The sequence below is a fragment of the Mesoplodon bidens genome (genome assembly GCF_964165515.1).
Source record: "Mesoplodon bidens genome assembly, contig: HAP1_SCAFFOLD_179, whole genome shotgun sequence".
NCBI classification, from domain to species: Eukaryota; Metazoa; Chordata; class Mammalia; order Artiodactyla; family Ziphiidae; genus Mesoplodon; species Mesoplodon bidens.
This window is the reverse complement of record NW_027671490.1, coordinates 400,894-421,682: the sequence shown is the minus strand read 5'-3', so window position 1 is coordinate 421,682 and position 20,789 is coordinate 400,894. Positions and strand designations below refer to the sequence as shown.

General features: G+C 38.4%; 1 long non-coding RNA gene across 2 annotated transcripts in view; it reads right to left on the bottom strand.

Annotated features, from left to right (window-relative positions):
• The window catches only part of LOC308611300, a 43,369-nt gene extending 23,207 nt beyond the window's left edge, over nt 1-20,162 (bottom strand). For both annotated transcript variants that reach the window (XR_014014830.1, XR_014014831.1), the window contains exon 1: nt 19,987-20,162. This is a non-coding gene — a long non-coding RNA (uncharacterized lncRNA). The remainder of the gene's footprint in view (nt 1-19,986) is intronic.
• Nucleotides 20,163-20,789: the final 627 nt, after the last annotated feature.

Sequence of the window (20,789 nt, the reverse complement as noted above, 5' to 3'; positions counted from 1 at the left end):
CTCCGCGGCATATGGGATCCTCCCGGACCGGGGCACGAACCCGTATCCCCTGCATCGGCAGGCGGACTCTCAACCACTGCGCCACCAGGGAGGCCCTCTCCTTCCCTTTATCCATTGGCTATTCTCATAGAAACAATTTTTCTCTTCAAGGTCGTGCTCTTTCCTATCTGTTTCAAAATATTAGGATTTAGGAGGGGTGATACATAATGTGCCATGCCTTGGTACTTGTACCAGTGATGGCTCTGTAAGGAGCACTGGATTGTTAGGAGGCTATAAATTGAATTCCCCTAGAAGCAGAACCTGAGGCAATAATTTGAATGCCAACTGTGCATCTGGGAGGTGCTTCCAGAAAACTCAGAAGTGGAGTGGGAATTGAGAATGGAGCCATGGAAGGAAGCCAACAGAGGTGCATTACTGAATCAATTACTCCTGCAGGAAACTGCTGCCAGTACTTCAGGGGAGTTCTGTGAAACTCTATAGAGCATGTCTCAGAGTTATCCCAAGAATTGGTGAGAAACTTGAAGTACTTATCTTCCAGTCCCCTCTGTCCTTGGTTGAAAGCTACACCCAGATACATTAACTCCTGTACATTTCTGGCCTGCCCTAAGGTGGATAATTGCAGGTGGTAGCATGAGTCTATCAGCATATACTGGAATGATGAGTGCTGGGGAGATATGAGTGGAGCATTGAAACCATCTAATACAGTGGGGGCAGGAGATATTAATTATTGGCTTGCAAGTCCAAATGGTAACCTTAAATTCCTGGGTTAATGGTTTTACTTTGAGGTATTTAAGCATGATGTATGAGTAAAAATTTCCTCTACTAAATCAAGTTGAAGATCCTAAGTCCCTAATCTTCTGGAAAACTGTGGGTATCTTTTTAACAGATTTTTGAAAAGTAACATGATTAAGATTTCAAACTGACCATTCATTCATTCATTCATTCACTCATTCAACAAACATTTATTGAACACCTAAAGTAGGCCATGGGTTAAACTAGGCACCAGTGTTACTGTTACTAAAATCATTATCGTGCCACCTAGAAGTCAATGTATTGTGACACTCAAATAAGAAAATCCATAGTTACCGTAAAAATTATTACAGAGTGCTATAGGAAGACACGGTAAGACCTTAATTCATGCTGTGGACAGTGGTATATGGGGGATATCAGTAGGGCTTCCTGTAGAAGGCAATGGAAATGGATATGTAACATGAAGGAAGGGTGAATTTTTGAGGAAAAGAGAAGATAAATTCATGTTTGCCAGAAAATGAATGGTTAAGGATCAGTCCAGAAAGGAGTTCCATTCATAATCAGTATAAGAAATGTCACTGGGGCTTCCCTGGTGGTGCAGTGGTTGAGAGTCCGCCTGCCGATGCTGGGGACACGGGTTCGTGACACGGTCCGGGAAGATCCCACATGCCGCGGAGCGGCTGGGCCCGTGAGCCATGGCTGCTGAGCCTGCACGTTAGGAGCCTGTGCTCTGCAACGGGAGAGTCCACAACAGGGAGAGGCCCGCGTACCGCTAAAAAAAAAAAAAAAAAAAAAAAAGAAACAAATGCTCACTGGAGTGTAAGAAAAGAAGACAATGGAGAGGGTGGTAGAAGCCAGACCATGAATGGTCCATGTATGTATAGTAAGTGCTATGGTGTAGTCTTTGTGTTCCCCTCCAAATTTATACGTTGAAATCTTAATTTCTGGAGGTTATAGTATTAGTAGGTGGGGCCTTTGGGAAATGATTATGGTATTAGTGCTCTTATACAAGAGACGCCACAGAGCTCCCGAAGCTCTTCTGCCATGTGAGGTTACCATGAGAAGTCTGTGACTCAGAAGAGGGCCCTCATCTGACCATACTGCCACCCTATTCTTGCACTTGCAGCCTCCAGAACTGTGAGAAAAAAATGCCTGTTGTTTATGAGCCACCCAACCTGCACCATAATCTTACAGCAGCCCAAAAGGACAAAGAGAGTTTGGATGTGAGATTTTACTCCAAGAAAGATGGGAATCCATTGAAGGATGTTAACTGGTAACTTAGAAGACAGAAAAGTTTCATAACACAATCAGGTATTTTTATAAGAAAAAGTTGTTTCATTTTCAGAAAGATCACTCTGGAAATACTGTGACTAGATTTTTGGAGAAGGGTGATGGCAGTCCCGGATATAGAAAGATGAGTTAGTAGTCCATTAATGTAAGTCAAACAAGAAAGTGGATATAGAAAGTGTGAATTTGTGGCTGAGCGTTCTTTTCTTTTAGCACTTGAAAAATGTTATGTCCATGCTTCTGACTCCAGAGTTTTAGACAAGAAATATGCTGTCATTGGAATTGGTGTTTCTCAATAAGTAATGCATCGTTTCTGCCTGTCCACTTTCGAGATTTTTTTTGTCTCTACTTTTCAGAAGTTTAATTATGACACGTCTTGGCAAGGATATCTTTGCGTTTTTCCTCTTTGGGTTTGCTCAGATTCTTGAATTTGTGTTTATGTCTTCTAAAAAATTGGGAACTTTTTAGTCATGATTTCTTTGAATACTTTGTCAGTCCTACTTGCTCTCTGTTTTCATTCTGGAACTTTGATGATATGAATGTTCGTGCTTTTGGTACTGTTTACACGTTCTTGAGATCCTGTTCTTTCTCCCATCTCTATCCCTCACTCTATTTTTCTCTGTACATGTGGTGGATTGTATTGATCTCTTCTAAGTTCATGATTCTATGCTTTGTAATCTCCACTCTACTCTTGAGCAAAGCTTTTTGATTGTTGTATTTTTCAGTTCTACTGTTCTCATTTGTTTTTATTGTTATAGCTTCTAGTTCTTTGTTTACATTTTCTATTTTTCCCATTTCTGTCAAGGAACACATAATTGCTAATTGAAGCATTTATGTGACAGCTTATTTAAAATCCTTGTCTGATCATTTCAATAGATGTTTTATCTCAGTGTTGGTGTATGTTTATTGTCTTTTCTCATTTATTCTGTGATTTCCTGGTTCTTAGTGTCATGAGTATTTTTCCATTGAATTCTAAACATTGTGAGTTATTATATGACTCTGCATCCCATTTAATTTTATTATTACATTTTAGAAGGAAATCATCCTATTTGAGGTGTAGTATGAGGACTGGGGGGTTACATACAGATTTCCATTGGGCCCTACTGACAATACCCCAGCAAAAGTGGGCACTTACATTGCCTCACTGCAAACAGATCAGTAGAAGTTCAGCTATCCTATGGCCTTTCTGACACCTTCCCCCAAAAGTGGGAACATTAATATCATTGTGTTGCCTTTTAGTAGGAGTGGAAGTTCATCTCCCCAGTAGATTTCTTGACACCAGGGGAGGGGAGAAGTGAAGTGTTTGCTGTCCTTCCTCCCACTTCATTCCTTCTTGTTGATGCCGGGTGTGGGTAGAGGGTCAGCTACGTGCTGGCTCCACTGACACCAGGGTAAGAGGAAGAGAACTGCCAACTAGCCCTGCTTGTGCCATCTCATTCTGTCTTACTGCCTCAGGATAGTTATGGGGATTCAGCACCCCACTGGGTCTCACTGACACCATGTGTTGGGGGTTAGTGGGGTGCCTACTCCCTCCAACCTGTAACATCCTATTCTTATTGATGTCAGGGAGAGACGGAGGCTAAGTCCCACCATTGGACCCCACGACTGTGTGAGGGCAGCCCAGTGTTAACTAGCCTGTCAGGCACCACCTTTTAAAGTCTGTTTGCTAATGGAAAGGGGTGAAGGCTCAGCTCACCACTGGACCACACTGAAACAACCCTGGTGGGGAATCAGAGCGCTGGCTCTTCTGGAGGGCAGGAGTGGGGTGGTGTGGAAGGTCAAATCCTAGCTTGGCCCAACTGAAACCACAGGACGTAGGGGATGGGTGCAATATTCCACTGGCACTTGGCTCGAGTAGTGTGTATATTATTGCCCAAATGGTCTTCTGTCTTTAGCAACCCCTTTCCTCATACTTTGGCTAGGGGGAACAGGGTTTTGTGTTTTTTTCGGAAGCTTTTTTGTCTGTTTTTCTGTTGGTGGTTATTGATTGGGGGTTCCTGTAATACTCTCTCCAGGATGTATGGGAAGCAACAGGAAACACAGGGGACTCATCACCATGTTATTCTTCAAGTCCCAAAGTCCCTAGTTAAGTCTGCCTTCTCATTTCCACCTTTCAGCGTCTTCCTATGTTTGTTTGTTGTTATGTTCAGGGTTTTAAGTGGGAGAACCTGGGAGAAATGGGCTACTTCATCTTCTTGGAAGCAGAGGTCTGGAGGCCTACTGATGTTAAAAAGTACTGCTGACTGTAAGTTAAAATTTGATGATATACACCTTGCCCTTTAAGAATTATTCTGCTAGATGATGTGGCTTCCCAAAGTTGCTACAATTTGATTTTCATACTTCTAAAAGCCAAGTGTTTTGCTGGAGTTGAAATTTAAAGATAAGCAAGAGATGAGGCTAAGATGATCTATGTGGTAACAGATTAAAGTTGGAAACATCAATATACGTTCATGTTTAGCTTAATATTGCTTCATATTACCTTAATACACATGGTTATGTAGAGAGATACTTATAGATATGTGCCTATACGTGGGTCATGTACACACATATTATCTCTTTGCTCTGTCAGCTGAGAAGATCTAGAAGCAATGACATCCAAGCAGCAATTAGCACACCCCACACCCAGATCCTGCTGTCTAATACCGTTCTCCACTAAAAAGACCTAGTTATCCTTGAAGAAATAGCTGATTCTAGGACTAGGGCAGTAAATATACAAGATTTATAGACAAGACCATCTTATAGTGTCAGAAAGTAAGGAAGTTCAAAAAAAAAAATACAGGATGGGGATACCTCAGAGTGGCACAAGAGCCAACTGAAAAGAGTTCACAAGAGTCAGGACTAGAGCAATTTGAGGAACAAAGTAACTAAAGTAGAATTAGATTATAACCCAAAGTATAAAACAAAAATCCATGAGTTCTTCTGATATAAATAAATAATTGGATACATAAATAAATGCAGGAGAATAGATAAATCTCCAGTGCAAAGGAATTCCAAATAGTTTATGTAGTACTCCATCTGAAGCATAACTCCCTATTCCTTAGTTGTGGGCTGAGCATATTGACTTCCTTCCAAAAAGTACAGCATGAAAATGGGAAAACAGTAATCTTACGATGGAGAAACCTGAAAAACACTACCTCAGCCTGGTGATCAAGGTCGACCTCAGCATTCAAAATGCATATTGATACTTTGTACACTTGATGTGATCTGACAGAATGACCCTTCTTCTCTGTGGTCTTCCTCCCTAAAACACATAATCCCAATATTATCATGAAAAATGCATCAAACAAATTCTAGTAGTGGGCATCCTACAAAAAACTAACTACTCAAAATTGTCAAGGTCATCCAAGAAAAATATGAGAAGTTATCAAACCCAAGAGGAGCCTAAGGAAACATGGCAACTAAAGGTAATGTGATGTTTTGGATGAAATCCTGGAATAGAAAAAGGACATTAGGTAAAAACTAAGGAACTGGACTAATGGATGGGCTATAATAAATGAAAATGCATCAATATTTCTTAATTGATTGTAACAATGTAACATACTAATATAAGTGGATCATCATAGAGGGAAATGGGTATAGTGTATATGGAAACACTTTATACTATCTTCTCAATTTTTCTGTAAAATTAAAACATTTCTAAAAAATAAAGTCTATAAAAACATCGTGTTTCTTGTTTTATGAGTATGTGCCTGTATTTCCTAAAAAATATGTAAATTTGCTTTACCTTCCTTGATACTCATATTAAAGAAAATACTAAGTAACCCTGAAAGAATTTGTAACTCCAATGCAACAAGCAATAATTCTTGGTATTAACTTTTTGGAAGAACCCACTGAATAAATCAAAGCAAATTGTCTTTAAAGGCTGAATTTCTTTTCACTGTTTAATCTTATATATGATTAATGCATACCACAAGCATGATTCTGTTTCAAAGGGCAGAAAACGTTGATTGTAGGCAATGTCTAAAGTACAGTGAAATATTAACGCCTGATGCTATAACAACTTTAATGTATTTAATGTTTTCAAAATGATGAATTGTTATTTCAGTCAACAAAGTATTCACTTTTATACATTTCCTACCCACCTTTTCCGAAAACACCCACAAGAAGTGATACTATCATCTGACATTAGGTTCATCAAGTTAAATTAGCGTTTTTGGTAGCTGTGGTTGCCAATGGTACTGGAATGTGTGATACTTTTACAAATCCTCTCCATGGCAAAATCTGATCTTCACAAGGTAAATCACAGTAGGTGCCTAAAGCCAAATGACATATAGCTTTGTAGCTAGATGACCAAGCATTTTACTTAGAGGCACAATAGAATGTAGAAAAGGCCATTTCTCTTTCTGTCTTTTTCTGCTCAAAGGTCACTCACCATCTTACTTTTTATCAGCCATCTCAGAAGTTTTCCACAAAATTAGACTATATGATGTCACTTAATGCGAATGTAGCTCAACATTCCGTTTTAGTACAGCTAATCTCACATTATTTTATTGGTGCTAAATATGTAAATCATCAGCAAATTTTTGTACTTAACTTTTCTTTTGATGTGGACCACTTTTTAAAGTCTTTATTGAATTTGTTACAATACTCCTTCAGTTTTATGTTTTTGTACTTTGGCTGCGAGGCATGTGGGATCATAGCTCCCCGACTAGGGATTGAACACACACCCCCTGCATTGGAAGGCGAAGTCTTAACCACTGGACCGCCAGGGAAGTCCCTGTACTTAACTTTTAAAAATAATTAAAATAAGCTATTCAACACATTTTCCCTTAAAAAAAAAACGCAATTCTTCTTAAGCTGGCCCTGGGCACATATGTGACTTTGCCATTTTTTCCATGGACTATTTTCTTATCTGTTCTACTGTGTCACATTTGTTCTACCTTCTCAAAAAGAAGCATTTAAAAATTCATCTATGCATTCATGCATTCATACATTTATTAAATAAATCTATTGAACACCTACGTACGGCACAGAAAAAAAGGCAGAAAACTAATCTGGGTTGCACAGAAAGTAATGAACTCAGTTAAAATTTTTGGTGAAAACAGGTGTTAATCTACTGGAAATTACGTTTCATTATGGGGACTCACAGACTCAAGGAAAATCAAGACCTAAATAATAATAAAGTGATAAAAGCACTAGCCATTTACTGAGTGCCTGCTTGTACCTGACTCTGAAACTCTAAAATCATTACGGATGTTTTGAGGATTGTCTGATATGATTATAATGTCCATTTTACAGATGAAAATAACAAGGTTCAGAGACATTAGGTTACTTGCCTAAAGTGAAGTGGCCCAGAAACTACAGAACTGGAAATTGAACCTTAGACTTCATAATGCCAAAGTCTGTGCTTTTAATCACTGTGTGTGTGTGTGTGTGTGTGAGAGAGAGAGAGAGAGAGAGAGAGAGAGATAGAGAGAGAGAGGGAGAGAATGTGTTTAATAGAGAACTTCTGAGAAATGGCAAGAAAACTGCCAGGTATCCATAAAACAATAATTTAGGAGCTTCTTACTCTACAAGTAATTGTTAATCATATGGCTGGATTAAGCATCTCTCACTTTTGAACTAAGAAATGAAAAGCTTCCAGAAGTTGAGTCTAAATTTTACACTTACATAAGATACTTCATACAGAATGCTCAAGTATAATAACTAAAGAGCTCTGAAAATACTGGAAGCATTCATATTAGTATGGTTTCATATTGTGGATAATAGAGGATGTAAGAAATTGGCAGAGGCAACTGCAGACTCATTGGTTATCATTTCTGTGAATAACTGAATAAAATGCCAAAAATGAAAAAAGAATGGCTAGCAATTTTAGGTAGTTTGCTTAATCTCCATACTAGGAAAGACTGAGCAAAAAAAAAAAAAAAATTCTCGAAATTTTATTTTGAAAGCACCTACAAGTGTATATGGTCTTTTTAAACCAAATAACTTGGAATTATGAACTGTCAAATAAGTCTAATCTTCTCTGATGATAAAATTGCTGACTTTATTTGAAACTATGAAATGAAAAATGAGGTAATAATCAGAAATTCTTAAGAAAAGGAGTAGAAAAAACAAAATTATAAGAGTTATGTTAAAAAATATTTTGAAAGAAACATAAAATCCCCATTACTGGTACAGAGCTTTTAAAACCTTATTTTGGTTTTAAGTTTTAATAAATATTTATATGTTTACATAATTACTGTCATAAGGAAGACACAATTTTAGGTCAGCTTTCTTCATTCTTTCTTTATTAAGCATTATTCTATTTTGCTCCATCATCTTGTAATTATACTATAGTAACTGTGTAATTTTCTACTAAGTGGATATAATTTCCTAAACTGTTTTCCTACTGTTAACAATTAAAGGTGTTTCTAATTTTTTGTTATTGCAAGTGACATGACAATGAGCATCTTTATATAATAATTTTCTGGATTATAAAGTATTTATTGGCATAAGCATCTAGAATTAGAATTAATGTGTAAAAAGCTATTAACATTTTTATCTTGCTAGACATTGCCAAATTACTTGTCAAAAGATGGAACCAAATTATATTGCAAACATCTTTGCCAACAGAAGACATTATATAAAATTTTTCATTTTGCTAAATTAATAAGTTGGAAACCTATGTTCCATTTCTTTGAATTCTTTGATAACAGAGTGCTGCTGGAGGCTGGGAGGGCAGCCATGTCCATGAAGGCTCCCCAGAGTTGGAGCGGGGAAGTAGAAAAAGGTAAAAAAAATACTAATTGTATTTTCTCTCGATTGTTATCTCTCACTCTCTTCTGCCTCTGTGTAACTTATATCCAGGTAGCTGGAGAAAAATCATGTGGCAGGGCAAATTGGTATTCCAATAAATTAATAATCACCAGCTTCAAATGGATTTTCAAGACTGGAAATAGTGCTCTGACTTATAGTACGTTCTTTCTAATTCTCCTTAAGGACTATTTTCTGAGAAGCTTTACCTGCCCTCCTCAAATGTTCCTCCATCCTCTCTACTTCCTTCATTCTGAGCCGGTGAGGTGCTTCATAACTCATTAAGAACACAGAAGTCAGTAAATAGTCCACTGCCAAATCCATTAATCCATTAGCATTTGCGTTGATCTTTGTATTCCCTTTTACTACAGGAGTTAAAGTTAAAAGTCCATGTGCACTACAGATAGCATTTCATTTCCTCTCATCTTCTCAAGTACTTCACAGCACTGCATTTTCTACAACCCATCTACTCCTTATGAATGATTCTTGCCAAAATTCAACCTCATTCTAGACTAGTAACTCCAACTTAAAATGGTAAAAACTATACGTGCAACATGAAAGCCTCCCTCCTCCCCTAATCCCTGCATAACTTCTTTAGCCAATTCATGTCTGAGCTTTTCAAAATTGTTATCTTCATATATTGTTTCCATTTCCTCACGTCCCATTTATTCTATAAGTTACATCCATCTGACTTCTCTAACCGTAATCTCTTTTCCCACTGTCCTGAAATTTTACTTATGGAGGTCACCAGCGATCTCCATGTCAGTATAGCCAACGAATAGTTTTTGTCCTATTTCTAGGCTTTTTCCTTCTTTAAAAAAGAAAAACAAAAACAAAAACCGTTTTTTTTTCTTCTATGCTTTTACACTCTCATCATCTTCTGTCTTGGTATATTTTACTGGCTTTCTGTGTTTAATCTGATTTCTAATATTCTATTAGTTTCCTTTATCTTGAGTGGAATAAACCAGTATATGAAGGATTATTCTCAACAGCTAGTTCTCATAATAACAGTACTAGTAGCAGCAGTCAATACTCTGTAATGCTTATCATGTGCCAGACACTATTCTAAGACACTGTTTAAATACATATATATAGACACACACAAATATATATGAGGTTTTCCTCCTCATAGGCCTATGAATTAAGCCTATTATTATACCCATGTTACAAATGAGAAAACTGAGGCAATGAGAGGCCAAGGTCCCATGATCAGTACATGGTGAAGCCCCGCCTGAGTTGATGCTGGAACTTTAGAGTAGACAGGATAAATAATGTCTCACAGATTGGCCTTAAAAGTGAGCAACATTCAATTAATGACTTGTTAAGTATCAGAAAAAAATGGAACATTTTAAATTGAATGGGAACTACTGAGTCATGTATCAGTAACTAAGAATGACTCTTATTGAATGAAATTATTTTTCATTATTCTTTTGAAAGAAGAATATTCTTGTGTAAGTGTTTCACAGTTGTTTTTTCATTCACATATTTATTCAGTTATTGGACCCACATTTCCTACACACCTTCTATGTGCCAGTGTCTGCTGCCAGCTGTTTTGCAAAATCAGAAGAAAAGGAAAGGTAATTCCTTTTCACCATTGCCTCAGCCAGTATTTCTTCTGTAATTAAAATTGAAAGCTTTCCCCAACAGGTTCTCAGAGGCTCTCCCAGAGAAACAGATTTCTCTTTTCCTGTATAATTAAGCACAAATTGTAAGGTGCAGGGCTTGGCCATAGAGGGATGGATGGTCAGAGGTGTTCCGTGCAAGGCTGGGGGACGCTTTTGTGTTTGGTTAGCTGTTAGGAAATGCTAATTTCCTTTTCTCTTGCCATTAGGCACTAATTCCCTGCTGTGCCAGAATTTTTTTGCAGGCTGGGGCCAGAAAGGTGAAGGGAGCTGTACAGCACAAATGCCACAGAATCACCTGCACCAGGAAACTGCTGCTGGGCCAGGAAGGTGATTGTTCACCCAGCGTTTGTGCCAACAATGTACCTCACAACTCCTTTTCTTCTCGTCCTTGGGAGCAGGCCTAAGAGTAGGTACTAAATTCGGTCTCTGACTGTCTCAGGTCGCTAAGCGTGTACCCTACACACGAGGTTCCAATAGCAATTAAGCATCTAATCAAAATCTCCTAGCTCAGGAACAAAAGCCAAGGCTTAACTCTTTCCTGGGCTGCTGACTGCAAGGAGATCCGTGTTGCCTGCCCGTCAGAGCCACGTGGCTGCGTCCCCACATCTACTGCTCTGAAGGGGAGACAGCCCACAGCAAGCTCCCAAGCCCTACAGCACAGATACCCTGAAAGCTCGGGGAGGCCAATGTGTGTTCCTTCTGCTTCTCACAAACACAAGGCAAAACGGGCTGCACCCACATCACCCTAACACCTCTGCCTCTGCAGGTCTCATCCCAGAAACGCCCTTTCCTTTTAAAGAACCAGGTGGCCAGAACTGTGACCACAGATGACAATTTTTCTGCCATTTTATTTTAGCCCTATGCAAAGAGCCTCTAGCGTGGCCCTATGACTCTGTTCGCCTGGTGTTGACACCTTGTATGATCACCACCTCCCTCTGAGCATAGACAGGACCTGTGACTTTTTTCTAAACAATTGAGTATGGCAAAGGTGAAGGGGTTTGGCAGATGTTATAAAGGTCCCAAGTCAAAAGGGTAAATCAAAAAGGAGATTATCCTGTGTGGCCTTAATCAGGTGAAAGCTCATAAAAGAGGCACCGGGCCTTCTACAGGCCAGAGACCCTCCTTGCTGGCTGAAGCAAGCAGCCACACCGAAGAAGCCCACAGGGAGGAACTGCATTGCCTCTAGGATCTGGGGTGGCCTCCAGTGACAATCAGCAAAAAGCTGGGGACCCCAGTCTTGGAGCAACCAGGATATGAATTCTGCCAACGACCTGAATGAGCATGGAAGTGCATTCCCCCCCAGGCTGATGTCCACATGAAAATGTGGTCCACCCAACACGTTTATCAGAGCCTGGTGAGACCCCAAGCACAGGACCCAGTGCCTGGACTCCGGACCCATAAAACCTGGGTTGTTTTAAGCCACTCATTTGTTACTCAGCAAACAGATAACTAATACAATTCCTAAGCATTCAGATCCTACATTTTTAAATGACTGGTGACTCAGCTGTATTGCAGCCATGGTCTTCATCATTAATATCTTCAAATCACCAGCCAATTAATATATTCCTTCTATGCATCGCCCCTTGGGTCCATGTTGCATATTTTTTGAGACCATTGAGCTCTTGAGATCTTCTGTCAATCATTTCTCATTTCTTCTCAACCTTGCCTTTTTAGTCACTGAGAGCCCATATTGCAAAGAAAGATCTTAAAGTGAGTAGAAAACTACATTAAACAAAAAGATATGGATCCTATGCTTGACACACAAATATTACAAAAATATATTCTTTTTCTTTTAATCAAGCCTTCACATGCACAAAGAGAAAATCATATTTTATTCCTGCTTGTCTTAAGCCTCATGAAGCCTTCAGTTCATAAACTTCTAGAAAACTTTCAAAGTTCTCAACAAATATGTTTTGTAGTTCAGATCATTTTAGAAATCAACTGCCATAGACCAATAGGATTTTTTCCCCATGGAGTTTGACAAGCTGAACCTATTTATATGGAAGAGCGGGCCAAGAAAGGCTAGGATACGTCCAAAGACTCCAAACGCCAGATATGAAGAATTATTATAAAGTGATACTTTATAGTATATTATAAAGTATGATGTTGGCACAATGATTTAAAAAATAATAAACCAACAGAATAAAAAGAGCTGCCCAACACAGGCCCATGCATGTATTGAAATCTGATATATGGAAGATGGGACATTACAAATCAGAGGGGAACAATGTTCTATATACTGAATGGTACCCCATGATAGGTTCCCAATATAGGGGTGGGGGATAAATAAAACGGAAGAAATCGTCATTTAGGAATTTAGTTAACTACCAAACAATGAAAAGAAAAAGAGGTAAAAAAAAAGGTATAAGCCAGTATTTTTAAACTATAACACAGTAAACAGTTATATAAATCATGTTATTCATTGTGTTTTGCAATCATTTATCATTTTAAAACAATCTAGGGTTAAGAGAGGCTGACTGACCTTTTAAAATATATTAATTACTGCCTATGATTCAGCTCTTAAAAATATATGCTTAATTTGTGATTGAGAAAGGGGATTCATTTTAAAAAATAGCTTTAACATGCCTTTGGCCTAACAAAAGCCAAACATGGGATGTATTTCAAAATCATAGGATTATGAAGATTGGACGCGAGCATGATGAAACAAGATTGGTCATGAATTGATAAGTACTAAAGCAAAATAATGGGCATCTAGGGATTTATTATGTATGTGTGTGTTTGACATTTTCCATAACTAAGAAAGTATTTTAAAAAAGGAAAGAAAAAGAGTGTTTGGTAAAGCATCTCAAGTAAGAAAGTTAAACAATAAGTCCCCTACATACAAATGAGTTCCATTCCGAGAACGCGTTCCTTAAGTCCAAATTGTTTGCAAATCCAACAAAGTTAGCCTAGGTACCCAACTAACAACTCGGCTATATAGTACGGGACTGAAATAGGTTTATAATACTTTTCACACAAATAATACATACAAAACAAACAGAAAAAATAAAGAAAACATTTTTAATCTTACAGTACAGTACTCTGAAAAGTACAGTAGTACCAGCTACTTTACCTATGCTTTTACGCTTGCTTCTGGACAGCCTGGGCTTGAAATAAAGATACTGTACTACTGTCCTCTATACAGTTCTGTAAACTACACAAAAGCACAACCACTCGTAGAAGATGCATGCACGTGACAATTTACCCCAGACACTTGAACTTACGTGATTGGACATGAGAATGCATGTTTGCATCTTTGAAAGTTCACAACTTGAAGGTTTGTATGTAGGGGACTTACTGTACAGAACTTGTGTGCTATTATTTTAAGAAAACACACATGTATATATGTGCATATATATGTGTATATATAGGCATAATAAAATGTGCATAAAAAGTTATGTTATATATATACACACACACACACATATATATATGCATATATACATAATTAACATAACTTTTGGGGGCAGGCAAGTCTACATTCTTACACAGTCATGTTACAGGTGAGGATCCTGATCTCTCCTGGGTGGTTATCTTCTGTTTGCCCTCCCAGGTCCCCTCTCCACCCTTCTCTGGTGAACTGGAAGGGTGAGGTTGACAGGATCCCAGCCCCTGAGACTTCTAGCTGGGTCTGGGCCATGGAGAGCATCAGAGAGATGTGAGGGAGGGAGGGAGGAGGAAAGTGAAGGCAGGGGATTTGTTTCCCTGGCTTTCTCCCTGCTAGATAGCCTCCAAGTGGGCTAACTATGACCTTTTACTGAAGGTTACTGTACCTCTCAAGAAGACCAATTCTCCAGGGGTCCTTTTTCTGCTGGGGTCCTGAAACTGATCCCTCTCTTCTTCCCTTTGGACATAGAGATTGTCTCAGCTCAGCTGCTCCTAGCCCCAGATTCCTGCACAATCCCTCCTATGGGGCTGTACTCACACCCTTGTAACAGTTTTGTGTGCCATCTGTTATCTATTAGGACCCTAATTACCACCCTCTTCATTAAACAATAGATGGTACACAGTTATTATAAATAGAGATGGGGAGATTATTATTCTCTACATTTGCAAATCTTTCCAGTATTGCAGTTATGTCCTAGGTGATTCCCAAACTGGACACAGCAGACACAGGAATAAAGGAAAAGAGAGATGTGCAATTGGGGGTTATCAACTAGATACTTACTGGTCCACAAACCAGTTCCTTTTGCTAATAGACATGGAGGCAACTGAGAAGACAGTCCTTTCTCTGAAAAGCCCCAATTGTGAGAGCAATTCAGCTCTTCTAACTTTCCCTATATCTGAACCTAGACTCAGTGCTATAGGACTATTAGAGCACATCAAATATTGCACTATAGTTACCTGGATACATGTATTTATCTCCTCCAGTAGGCTGTGAGCAATTCAAGGAAAAGAGTCCGTCTCATTCAACTTTATATCCTTGCCATCTAGCACAGTGTCTGGCATATAACAGACACAGTAAATGTTAATTGAATGAATAAATGCCTGCTTGAATAAATGAATGCCAGTGGGGCCAGTGTGTTCCATAGCAGGGCTCTAAACAGAGGCTCTTCTCACCTTCCAGTCGCCATCTGGCTTCCAAAAGCAGCACCAAATCCAAATGTGACCTTGGTACCATGGAATAAAGAATCTTTCTCATCTGAATCACGCTGGCTACATCTGCCTGGCTACAGTCAACATAAGGTCTTGAGGCTGAGACACACCTTCATTTGTTAAAAGGGGGAGGGGAGCAGATGGCAAATGAAGGTACTCAAGCTCATTAATTCCTAATGGAGTTGTCCTCCTGGATGTAATTAGAACAACAAGAAGAGCCAAAGGAGGAGGGTTTGGGGAATAAAGTAGGCAGCTGGAAGAGGTTTATGAACGGTATAAACCCTCAGGGAGCTTTCCATTAGACAGAATAATAATGTCCACACTTCACAATGGCATAGTTCTCCTCAACCAGCAAAACACATCTGCATACATTATTTCAATAGCGTCTCAGGAAATGATTGTAAGACACAGAGGAGAGTTTTATTTTTCCAATTGTGTAAATTTAAAAAGTTAAACTTCTCCTCAGAGAAGTTAAGCCACCTGCCCTGAGTAACATGGCTAGAAAGTTATAGAATAAGGATGGATTTCAAACATTCTGACACTGAATTTGGTCTCCATCCATTCCATGGCTATAAATGGAGAGAGTGACCTTCAGACCAATTCTAAAAAGCATGTGACACTCCACCCAGCCCAGCTATTCCACAGCATGCTCTTTTCTTCCATGCCCACTACCAATCACTTAAAGACAACCAGTTGCCTTCTATTTTTGATTGGCAAGTGGGACACAGAAGTTCTTATGAGCCTAGAGTTTTTATTTCTTTATGTCCCCATGGAAGACCTCAAGCCAAGAGAGAAGGGAACTCTTCCTATTAGACCTGGTTAACTGATTCCATTTCTTCCCACTGTTCCCAACACAAAATAAATTTATTCAAATATGTAGTTGCATTGAAATTGAGAATTACATATTGTATTTTGATCTTATAGGAAGTGTGCAGCATAAATCTGAGATATCAGCATTAAATGCAGAGACTTTATAACTAAGGGCTTGCTAGTAAGCCTGGGTTTTCATACTCAGGTCAGTCTACCCAAAAAGAAGTACGTTACTTGAAAATTGACTCTGCATTAAAGTAAACTTGCCCCTTAAAGTCTTCTTCTTCCTCTCTCAAAGACACACAGCTGACTTAGTTCAGAAGCAAGCTGAAAAGAGTAAGGAAGATGTTCTATTTAACCCGCATCAATTGCTTATAACTATCCTGTTCTCAGCATCTTTTCCCCCCAAGGAAGCATTCAGCCAACATTTTTATTGGACTGATGCCCAGATTGCTCCATTAATTCATGCAACTACCTTTGTTGGAGTGCTCCAGGCATTATTACTCATGAATCCTACCGAGCACAAATATATCTCTAGAAATACTGTCATTTGTATTACATATGACCTTAAAGCATCTTCATAAATTATACCTTCAAAGCAAACTAGAGAGCACTGAAGTCTTTTGTTATGTTAGTTATCTTAGTTTCACTAGACCCATTGTCTTTTCTTTACATATGCAATGTGACTAAATTGGTTTTACTGATCTGGGTCCTTCAGATTCATCAACTTTATCTTAAAGTGTATAAGATATATGATCTTTAAATCAGTAATGGTATCTTTCTGCTCTGTGGGTTTCATTGGTTCAAACTTATCTTCCAATTATGTCTTCCTGAGACGTATTCTAGCTATGATGGGGGCTTCTAGGCTGTGGTTTGTTTCTGGTACTGTATCTATTAAGTAATCAAACCAGAAAAACAACAAAAATTGTGCTTTGGCTTCATATACATTAGACCATTTAACATGAAACCTGTCCATTTTCAGAGATTTGGGCAACAAATATAGTCACTTAATTATTAGTTACCTTATCCTAAACAATTGTCAGTAGCCCACCATGGTAATAAGAAAGTTCTTTCTCAAAATAATTACCATTTGATTTCCAATTGCTTATAAAAGGAGCACTGTTTTCTACCCCAAATTTCCATGAAATCTTTTAATAAATATTCTTGTTTCATATTAGGAGTTTAAATGAATAAAGCATTATTCACATAAAAGAAATAAGTACTTTGATCTACTACATTATTTTCAAAAGGAAAGTAGAACCACAATGTATGATGATATCCTGAACATGATCTGGGACACAAAAAAATCAGTATTATCTGTGAAACCCTGAGCAAAATTTCTCTCCTTTGCGGACAGAAAGCAACAATGTCATTCAGCTATTTACATATGGCCCAGATACTAATGAGGAACTGTTTCCTGCTTTCTGTGAAGGAAAAGTGAACTATGAATAAATATCACTGGGGTCATTATCACCTGCACACACAGGTAACTGGTGGCTTGCAACAAAAGAGTGTCAGAAGCAAAATGGATCTGTAGCAGGAAAATCTGTCTTAAGGCATGATTGGGGGTAAAAGACTAACTGTGGATAAATATTTGTGGTGCCTGGCAAAGCTCTCCAAGTTCCAAGATGACGAAAGACCTTTCACACATATGTGGAACTTCCCATGAGAGTTCTAGAGCCTTTCAACCTCAGAATATATCTGGCCTATCCTCTTTTCAAAAGGTAAACTGACAGGATCTTGGAGAAATGGGAGTTGAACCTACTCTTAGAGATCTTCAGAGAAGAGGAATTTCAGCTTCCTGGCTTAACTATGTTGCTTCTATCTAGTTTATTTTACATGGCACACTTATCATGCTTAAAAATCAGCCCAAGTCCACCTGTTATTTTTTTTTAGCAGCATTCACTCATTTATTCAATAATTATATACTGAGCACCTCTTATAGTCCAGGCACAACTTTACTAGCTGGGATTCAAGAGAGAACAAAAGAGACCATAATTCTTCCTCTTGTCGTCTTTATTATTCTAGCAATAAACTGTTCAATTCCCAGTAACATCCTTATTTCTTGTATGAAATTGGGTCAACTTCTTTGACCAAAGCTAGTTTTGTTAGAATTTAATTCCTTTAACAAAAAATTCAGCGACATGAAAACCAACATTAGTTTTGTACTCACAATTTGATAGCATTTGGGGCTGGTTCTTTTTTATTATTTGTCATTCTCATGTCTCCTAGAGGTGTACCCTGAACTGAAGAACAGTTTCCCTCCATCCTGGAAGGATACCAGTTCAACCGCATACACATCCCTGAGGGACACAGGCGGAATGTGAAGAAAGAGGGGACCTAGCCAGCCATATGGCCCATTCAACATTGGGGAAAAATGGAATTGCCTTTACATCAAGTTTCCTAGGGAGGATATAGGGAAAGCTTGTACAGAATTACCACTCCAGCTAATCTGTAGCTCTTGCTACTACTACCATTGTCCTTTGACCTCACGTACATTAGAATACTTGGTCCTCACAGCAACTCCATGAGGAACAGATGAGAAAACAGGCTGGCAAAGGTAAGTGACTTGTCTACAATTAACAGCTCTGACAAATGGCGGTGCTGAAATTCAAACTTATTTCAGGGGTCCGTCTCATGAAAAACCTATGATGTTAGTTATCTAATAAAACCATAGAAAGGGAGGAAAACCTAGGCAGAACACTCTATGACATAAATCACAGCAAGAACCTTTCTGACCCACCTCCTAGACAAATGGAAATAAAAACAAAAATAAACAAATGAGACCTAATGAAACTTAAAAGCTTTTGCACAGCAAAGGAAACCATAAACAAGATGAAAAGACAACCCTCAGAATGGGAGAAAATATTTGCCAATATTTGAAGCAACTGACAAAGGATTAATCTCCAAAGTTTACAAGCAGCTCATGCAGCTCAATATCAAAAAAACAACCCCATCCAAAAATGAGAAGACCTAAATAGACATTTCTCCAAAGAAGATATACAGATTGCCAACAAACACATGAAAGGATGCTCAACATCACTAATCATTAGAGAAATGCAAATCAAAACTACAATGACCTATCACCTCACACCAGTCAGAGGGGCCATCATCAAACAATCTAGAAACAAGAAATGCTGGAGAGGGTGTGGAGAAAAGGGAATCTTCTTGCACTGTTGGTGGGAATGTAAATTGATACAGCCACTATGGAGAACAGTATGGAGATTCCTTAAAAAACGAAAAATAGAACTACCATATGGCCCAGCAATCCCACTACTGGGCATATACCCTGAGAAAACCATAATTCAAAAAGAGTCATGTACCACAATGTTCATTGCAGCTCTATTTACAATAGCCAGGACATGGAAGTGACCTAAGTGTCCATCGACAGATGAGTGGATAAAGAAGATGTGGCACATATATACAATGGAATATTACTCAGCCATAAAAAGAAACGAAATTGAGTTATTTGTAGTGAGGTGGATGGACTTAGAGTCTGTCATACAGAGTGAAGTAAGTCAGAAAGAGAAAAACAAATACCATATGCTAACACATATATATGGAATCTAAAAAAAAAAAAAAAGGTTCTGAAGAACCTAGGAGCAGGACAGGAATAAAGACACAGACGTAGAGAATGGACTTGAGGACACAGGGAGGGAGAAGGGTAAGCTGGGTGAAGTGAGAGTGTGGCATGGACATATATACACTATCAAATGTCAAATAGATAGCTAGTGGGAAGCAGCCGCATAGCACAGGGAGATCAGCTCAGTGCTTTGTGACCACCTAGAGGGGTGGGGAAGGGAGGGTGGGAGGGAGACGCAAGAGGGAGGAGATATGGGGATATATGTGTACGTATAGCTGATTCACTTTGTTATAGAGCAGAAACTAGCACACCACTGTGAAGCAATTATACTCCAATAAAGTTGTTAAAAAAAACATAGAAACGAATTAAACTTTAACCATCATTATTTCATCCTATAGAATGACATAACCCAAGAGAAAAAGATAGAGGTGTTGAATATCACTCATGCATTTTCAGTTCCTTCTGTGAATCTTAGCTACTGTAATAAAAGCATTGTTTTGAGCATTGTTTTATATGCATCCTCATATAAGACCACACATGCCTGTATCGATTAAAATTTAAAAGAAACAAATATTAACTGCAGATATCTAGTTCACTTACCTTGAACAAAGTAGCTTCAGGTGCTTCCACTTTTGAAGCTGGATAAATATCAGACAGGAACGAAGTTCACTTTAGTTTGGTCCAGGAAGAAAAAAGATTCACAGCTCTGAGAATAAAGAAAGAATCAGACCTTGTCAGGGCATTTGGTTCTAATTAACTAGTGACAAAATGGTTCTACACTGCAACTATGTAAAAGTGGCTGAGTTATTTGAGCTAGGAAAGGTCAAAAACAATGATTATGATCAAGATGTTATTATTGCATATACTTTTGATTATTGGGAGTGAATCTTCCTCTCTCTTTTCCTCATTAAAATTTTATGGTTTATCAATTTAAAGTTAAGTGAACAAGATAATTTAACATTATTTTGATAATGGAGCATATTCCTTGTAAAACATAAATCCCTGGAGGCTTTCTCAATTCCCCTTCTTCTATCCCCACAAAGCTGCCTCTGTCTAGTATTGAGCCATGGCTTTGCTCAAGAAAGCAAAACAAAACACAGATTATCTAGTGGTAGCAATCTGAATGAAGACCTGGCCCAGAGGACAAAAAATGTGATTTAACATAAAATAGGATGTCATGATCTAAACTACTCATTTGGCATTTACCATAAATCCCTGAGTACCATTAGTTGTCTTTTCAGATAAATTCAATAAAAATTTATCGACTATTTTCCATGTACAAGCACTTTGCTAGATATTAAGAAAAAGGAGGTGAATAGAAGACCAGGCTCTCTTCTCTGCAATCTATCTTGGAAGAAAGGAATATATGCAAACAATCCTGAATAATTTCAGGGATAGAGAGA